Consider the following 7,692-nt stretch of genomic DNA (forward strand, 5'->3'; position numbering starts at 1 on the left):
CTTGTTCCGCTTGGGTATCATAAGTAGGACCATAAGGCTCTTGGATTGATGGATATGGATATGGTGTATATGGAGGTGGTGGTTCTTGGGAGTAATTGGGTTGGAATGGGGTGGTTCTAGATATGGTTCATATGGCTCATAATGTGGTTGGTATGGTGGATATGGTTTAGGGTCATATGGAGGTGATTGGTAGAAAGGGGCTTGTGAGTATGGTGGTCCAAAGTCATGTTGAGGAAAGGGTTCATAGGCATATGGTGGTGGTTGTTGATAGTCCATTGGAGGTGGTTGTCGCCAAGAGGGTTGATCAAATCCTTGTGGCTCCTCCCATCTTTGATTGTTCCAACCTTGATGCCTGTACTCATTGTAATTTCTTCTTCCTGCAACATAATTGTAACCAGACTCATAGCGATGGGGGTGAGAACTCATGATAGCAAATAAAAATTTAAAAACGAAAATAAAAACAAATTTAAATAAAAAGGTTATTTAAATTTTTAATTTGAAAATTAAATTTTGAAATTTGAAATTTGAAATTTTTTGAAACTTGAATTTTAAATTTTTGAAATTTGAAATTTGAAATTTAAAATTTGAAATTTGAAATTTGAAATTTGAAATTTGAAATTTGAAATTTGAAATTTAAATATTGAATTTTGAAATTTGATTTTTGAAATAAGATAAGATAAGATTTTGAAAAAGATATGATTTTTTTTTTGAAAAAGATTTGAATTTTGAAATTTAAATTTTGAAATTTTAAATTTTGAAATTTTAAATTTGAATTTTAAATTTTTAAATTTGAATTTTGAAAATTGAAATTTGAAAATTGAAATTTGAGTTTGAAATTTTGAATTTTTGAATTTTAGTGAGGAAAGAGAAAAACAATAAAATGACACCAAACTTAAAATTTTTAGATCAGAACGAAGAAAACAACTAAGAACAACTTGAAGGTCAAGATGAACACGAAGAACAACTTGAAGATCAAGATAACACCAAGAGAAAAAAAATTTTAAAATTTTTTTTTATAACTAAATAAAAATCAATAACCTCTTAATTTATGAAAAAATAAAAATAAAAACAAATAAACAAGCAAAAAGTAAATATTTACAATAACCAATAATAAGACACACATTTGCAATTCCCCGGCAACGGCGCCATTTTGACGTTAGGATTTTTGTCAGTAAAGAATTTTGTAAAAATAGTTGCATTGTAGATATAGTTTCTAAACCAAGAGAAATCCTTTCGTACAAACGTTTTGGTTGTCACAAGTAACAAACCCCTAAATAAATTGATAACCGAAGTATTTAAACCTCGGGTCGTCTTCTCAAGGAACTGCAGGGACGTATGTTCTTATTATTGGTTATGAAGATTGTAAATCGGGGCTTTTGAAAGTAAGGAAGCAGTATGTTGAATGATAAGAAGAATAAAATAAATAAATAACTATAAAATAGACTCTTGGCAAGGTATGGAAACTGGAAGTCCTATCCTGGTTATCCTTATCAATTGTAATGAGAATTGGATTTTTCTTCCACTTTGTTAACCTCTAACTACGAAGGTAAGTTAAGTGGATGAATTAATTTTTATTCCTCAGGTCCTAGTCTTTCCTTGGGAAAAGTCAGAGTTATTGGAATTCGAATTAATTCTTGAAGAATTCTAATTTTCAATCAACAATGAGTTTGATAACTCAAGAGTCACCAATTATTTAACCAAAGCCAAGGGAAAAATATCTAAATTAAATTAAAAGCATTCATATAAATAAAGCAAAGCAAAATTAAATCTGAAAATACCTCGAATTGCATTCACAAAAGAAATTAAATCTAACATGGATATTCATAAATTAAATTAAAAAAATAAATAAAAGAAACATTGAACCTGTGATCGCAAAAGATGAAATAATCATAAAGTGAAAAGAATCCTAATTCTAAATCCTAAGAGAGAGGAGAGAACCTCTCTCTCTAAAAACTACATCTAAAACTGAAATTGTGAATATGAAAGCTTGATTATGAATGGATGCATTCTTCCACTTTATAGCCTCTAATCTGTGTGTTCTGGGCTAAAAACTGGGTCAAAAGCAGCCCAGAAATCGCTCCCTGTGATTTCTGTTACGTTCAGGTCGCGGGCAAGTGACGCGGAGGCGTCGTCCACACGTCCGCGCGGATTGAAGTTCGCAGATGCAACGCGGGCGCGTCATTCACGCGTTCGTGTCGCCTAACTTCGGGGCAGCTATGGCAAATTATATATCAAATTGAAGCCCCGGACGTTAGCTTTCCAACGCAACTGGAACCGCGTGTTTGGACCTCTGTAGCTAAAGTTATAGCCGTTTGAGTGCGAAGAGGTCAGGCTGGACAGCTTAGCAGTTTCTCTAACTTCTTGTATTCCTTCCACTTTTGCATGCTTTCTTTCTATCCTCTGAGCCATTCCTGTCCTGTAATCTCTGAAATCACTTAACACATATATCAAGGCATCTAATGGTGATAAGAGAGGATTAATATTAGCAATATAAAGGCTAAAGAAGCATGTTTTCAATCATAGCACAAAATCAGGAAGGAAGACATAAAGCATGCGATTAGTATGAATAAATGGGTAAAGAGTTAATAAAAACCACTCAATTGAGCACAAGATAAACCATGAAATAGTGGTTTATCAAACGCCTCGTTGAACAATGCTTCCTTTGTTCCTCTGCTTTAAATTGTGCAATCTTTCTTCATTGATTTCCTATACATCATTAAACAAGGTGCATCAATGATTGATGTAACATTCCATGAATGAATACAAGATGGACTAATATACTAAGTGTAATAATAGTTCTCATGATTACAAATACACTTAGTATTTCCTATTGTATCAATCTTAACTTGTATATTCATGAAACAATCACAAATTTAACTCATGTTTAATGATTTACTATATGCAAATATATTCCATGAAATCCCTTATTTATTAGCTAAAATTCATGAAACTAAACAATAAGCTAACTAAATTAGCTAGCTAACCTAGCTAAGATGCACATGCATCAAAAGGACAAAGCAGAATCTATAAACATAAACCTTGCAAATAGCTCCAGGATATAAAAGGTAATCAATAATAAGAACGAGTTATATACATACAATATACAATATACAATATACAAAAGGGAACTAGCCGCAATCCGCGGAGTTTAGGCCGACTAGTTTAATACAGACACAATAGAGTTTTATAGTTTAAAACAGCAACGTCCTATCTCTCAAAATTTTTAGAAATAAAGCCTCTAAGGCAACAAAGTTATATATACAAAATATGAGAGAATATCTACAACAAAAGTAAGGCAGAAACAAAATAAAGAGAGGCCATCCTCCACTCTGTCAACAATCTGTAACTCACCGAGGTGGGTTGCGACCTGCATCTGAAAAAACAATAACAACAACATATGGTATGAGAAATGGAGGTTCTCAGTATGGTAAGAGTGCCCAATATATAAGATATAAGGTTTCGGGATGCCAAAGACAATCCTAGAACTTCACATCAATACATATATTCAAGCTTAAGGAAATATAAAATATAAACCATAAATAGGATATTCTAACTTAGGGAATTTTTAACTAACATAAAACCGTTGTCCCACAACCTTCGCTAGGCTAACCTCCATGCGATCCCATCAACAGCACCTACCAAGCCTCTTCAATCCCAGCAGAAAATACAAGTAATACAAACAAGTAAAGCACAAGTAAAGTACATATAAAGCAAGTAGAACAAATAGCAAGTAGGCATATGATGCATTTAGGCACAACATAAGTTAAGCAAAACAAGCAAACAGATAGAAGATGCACATGATGAATGCCTGTCCTATTGGCTCGTGATATCACTTGTCGGTCCATAAATGCCAACCCGACACATCCTTTCAGATGTAGCCTTTCTGCCACGTCAGGAATATAGTGTCCTACGCACTATTGTTCCGAGGATATAGTGCCTGGTGCACTATTGCAGCAGAGAAGGTTATGCGAGCGGGATACTACCCCAACCCTCATATATCAACGTAAACAGGATTAACCATTGTCCTTATGCCGGTGCCGCAACCTCGACAAGCGGGACTCACCATTTCCCTTGTGGTGCGCGAATTTGTGACTCGCAACTGAACCAGCAAGTGCACCGGGTCGTCCAAGTTATACCTTAGGTGAGTGAGGGTCGAATCCCATGAGGATTGTCGGATTGAGCAAGCTGTGGTTATCCTACAGATCTTAGTCAGGCAAATAGAAAGATAGTTATTGTTTATTGTAGGCGCATAAATAAGCAATAACAAAAGCGATAAAGAATTAAGATAGAGACAGTAATGAGAAGTCAGTTAAGGCTTCGGAGATACTTCTTCTTCTGAATTAACACGTCATAGTAACTACTACAATGATGAATGATTCCTTCAATGGCAAGGCTGTAAGTGATTAGGCCATTAGTCATGGTCATTAATCTCCTCAGATCCAAACTGAACACCTGAACAAGCTAGATCAATCTGGGAGAGGGTAAACCGTGCACAATTCAATCTCTTGATGGCCCTACTCAAAACGCCATAGACAAGGTCAGATCTTCCGGATCAGAGACTGACGTTCTATGATTCTAGCCTTTAGAGCCATAGGAACCTCAATTATCCCTGACTAACGAGATTTTATGTCACATGCCCCAATTAGCCCAGATAACTTGTTGTAACCCGTGATGCATTCTCAAGCTGTAGCTCAATACTATCCAGGTCAGGACTCGTAAGAAAATTATGTAGAATCGAGATTCATAAGGATGAAGAACGATAATGCATCATAGAATAGAATTACACATTTATTGAAGTAGAAAAGTAATTGTATTAATCCATAGGAATCAGCGGAGCTCCTAACCTTAACCTAGGAGGTTTAGCTGCTCATACTGTACAGAAATAACGTGTGATATGTTCTGAGGGGCTGAAGATGAAGATCCTTAACAAGGGTGATCTTCCTTCTATATATACTAATCTAATAATTAAAAATTGCAAAAGTGAAATAAACTAAGCAGAAAGGTGCGAAAATCCACTTTTGGGCCCACTTGGTAAGTACTTGGGCTGAGCTTGGCGTCCAACTTGAAGGAGTGGGCATTGAACGCCCACTGGGGAGTGTCCACACAGCTTCCTTACTCCCCATGTAGCATTGAACGCTGGATTTGGGCGTTCAACGCTGGCTTCAGTCCTCTTGGGGTGTTGAACGCCAGAAAAGGGGTAGTTTGGGCGTTCAATGCCCAATTTGGGTAGTCCAATACAAAGAAAAGTATAGACCATTATATATTGCTAGAAATCCTTGAAAGTTACCTTTGCAAAGCCGTTGAGAACGCGTCATTTGAACCTCTGTAGCTCTAGAAATGCTTGTTTGAATGCACGGAGGTCAGAATCTGACAGCATCTACTATGCATTTCTTGCCTCTGAATCAGACTTTGCCAAAACTTGTCAAATTCTCCCAAAATTCACCTAAAATCATAGGAGAGACACAAAACCTCAAAGTAGTATCCAATGTCAGTACCTCAATATCATAAAATTCAGTTTCAACAATCATTGTTGTAACACCCTAATATTCAAATCCTTATGCTCGAGTCATAAGTTAATGATATTACAGTGGTACGACTCTCAGGTGGATTTTTAATAAATAAATATAGGTAATTTCGAAAGGAGTATTAATCGAGAAGCCTGAAAAGAGTAGAAATAAAATCGTGAAGACGTATCACTCACGTTTTGACAACAAAAGATAAACCGTGAAGCCGAAAACGATATACGGACAAGGCGTAGAGGAGATTGAGAGATAGATAACAGATAGATATTTATAACATAAGTAAATAGCCACTAGTCGCGACCCGCGAAGTTTAGGTCGGCTAGGGTACAGTATGAAAGTAGTTGACAACAGTATATCCTAATCTCTCCCAAAGGAAACATGAGAGCCTCTATAGGCAATTCAAAAGAGTTCAATACATAATATAATCTTTCCAAAACAAAGGTAGAGAGATTCTAAGCAAAACACCAAGTAGAGAAAATAAAGATCTTCGCCGTCTCTCAGACGACCCACAACTCACTTCTGAGCACCTGGACCTGTATCTGAAAAAAAAGAGATATATACGGAATGAGAACCCCGGGCCCATGGGTTCCCAGTACGGTAAAAGTGCCAAATAAATTCAATGTACTGCAATAAAAACTCACTAAGCATCCTAAACTTCTTCGTCAATTATTCATCCTAGGTTCTCGCTAATCCATGAATAGGCAACTGTCATAAGGGAGTGCTAAATTTAATTCATGTTTCACATGTTTCCCAACTCGCTGACTCTTCCACGAATCAGACTCAGAATCATAAGCAAAACCATCACCAGTTGTTCTGCCTCAGCAATTCTATATCAATACATCATACTCTCGCCTGGAGCTAGTGAAACCACATCACTGTGTCTACCCAAGGAGCTCCAATTATCTCATTCAATAATCATCATCATCATGCAATCGCATCATCAATTCATCTCCTCAAGAATAGCCCTCAACACCCACCGACACCAGCATGAGGGGCCTCTCAGTTGTACAAACACAAGCAATATAGGCAAGTAATACACAAATATGGTACAAGTAGAACAAGTAGCATATAGTCAGGTAACATGGCATATATGATGTAGAAATCCAAAACAAAGAGGCAAACCCAAACAATTCAAACATATGCAAATGATAAATGCCTGCCCTATGGCCGATGATATCATCTGTTGGTTATATAGCCAACCCGACATGTCCTGGTAGCTAACCATTGGACAGAAACACCCATCGCGGAGCAAGTAGGTTTGAGCTACAACCCCATTGCTACTACACGCTCAACCCAGAGCCAGTGGAATAACCACTACTGCGGCTACTACCCAGGAGGGTGTTTAAAAGCTCAACCTGGAGCGAGTGGATTTACCACTACTGCCGCTACTACCCAGGCGTCACAATCTCTGACCTGGAGCAAGTGGGACGAACCACAACTCTTGCTACTACCCAGGATCTCAAAATATACATTCGTTCAGTTTAGAAACAATCATCACTGTTATCAAATCTCAAACATTAACCTGGAGCAAGCGGGATGAACCACCACCCTTACTACTACCCAGGTATCGCAAATACATATTTATTCAAAACTTCATCATTAAACTCATTTATCATAAACATCCTTTCCCGTCTCATACCCGGAGCAAGTGGACAACGCCACTGCCTACTACCCGGGGTCACACATCACATTTCAACATTTTTCATTATTATCCATTTAACACATTTATTCATTAATCATATATGCATTATACTCAGTCATAAACAATAATGGCTTTGCCGTAACCCGGCAATAACTCAGCCATTCAGCTCATGGTTCAATCAAGAACCGGCCATTTATCAATAAATATAGCCCTTCGGCTCATGGCATACACGGTACTTCCACCGTCATCCTCCATATCTCATATAATCATCTTTGATCATCATTGATCATAACTTTTCCCCTTGCTTCACTCGCAAGTTCCCACATCCCCTAGCTCCTTTCTCATTGCTAGGCATATCATAATGATTTAATACATAAGGGGTGAGATCGGAGGCTTAGAAGTATGAGATTTGGCTTTAAAAACTCAAAAATCAACTTTGGCATGAAAACAGGGCCACGCGTATGCACACTCCACGCGCACGCGTGGATGGCCACAAAACTCATCGATGCGCAAGCTTCATACGCGCGG

Source organism: Arachis ipaensis, chromosome B09 (assembly GCF_000816755.2).
Source record: "Arachis ipaensis cultivar K30076 chromosome B09, Araip1.1, whole genome shotgun sequence".
NCBI lineage: Eukaryota > Viridiplantae > Streptophyta > Magnoliopsida > Fabales > Fabaceae > Arachis > Arachis ipaensis.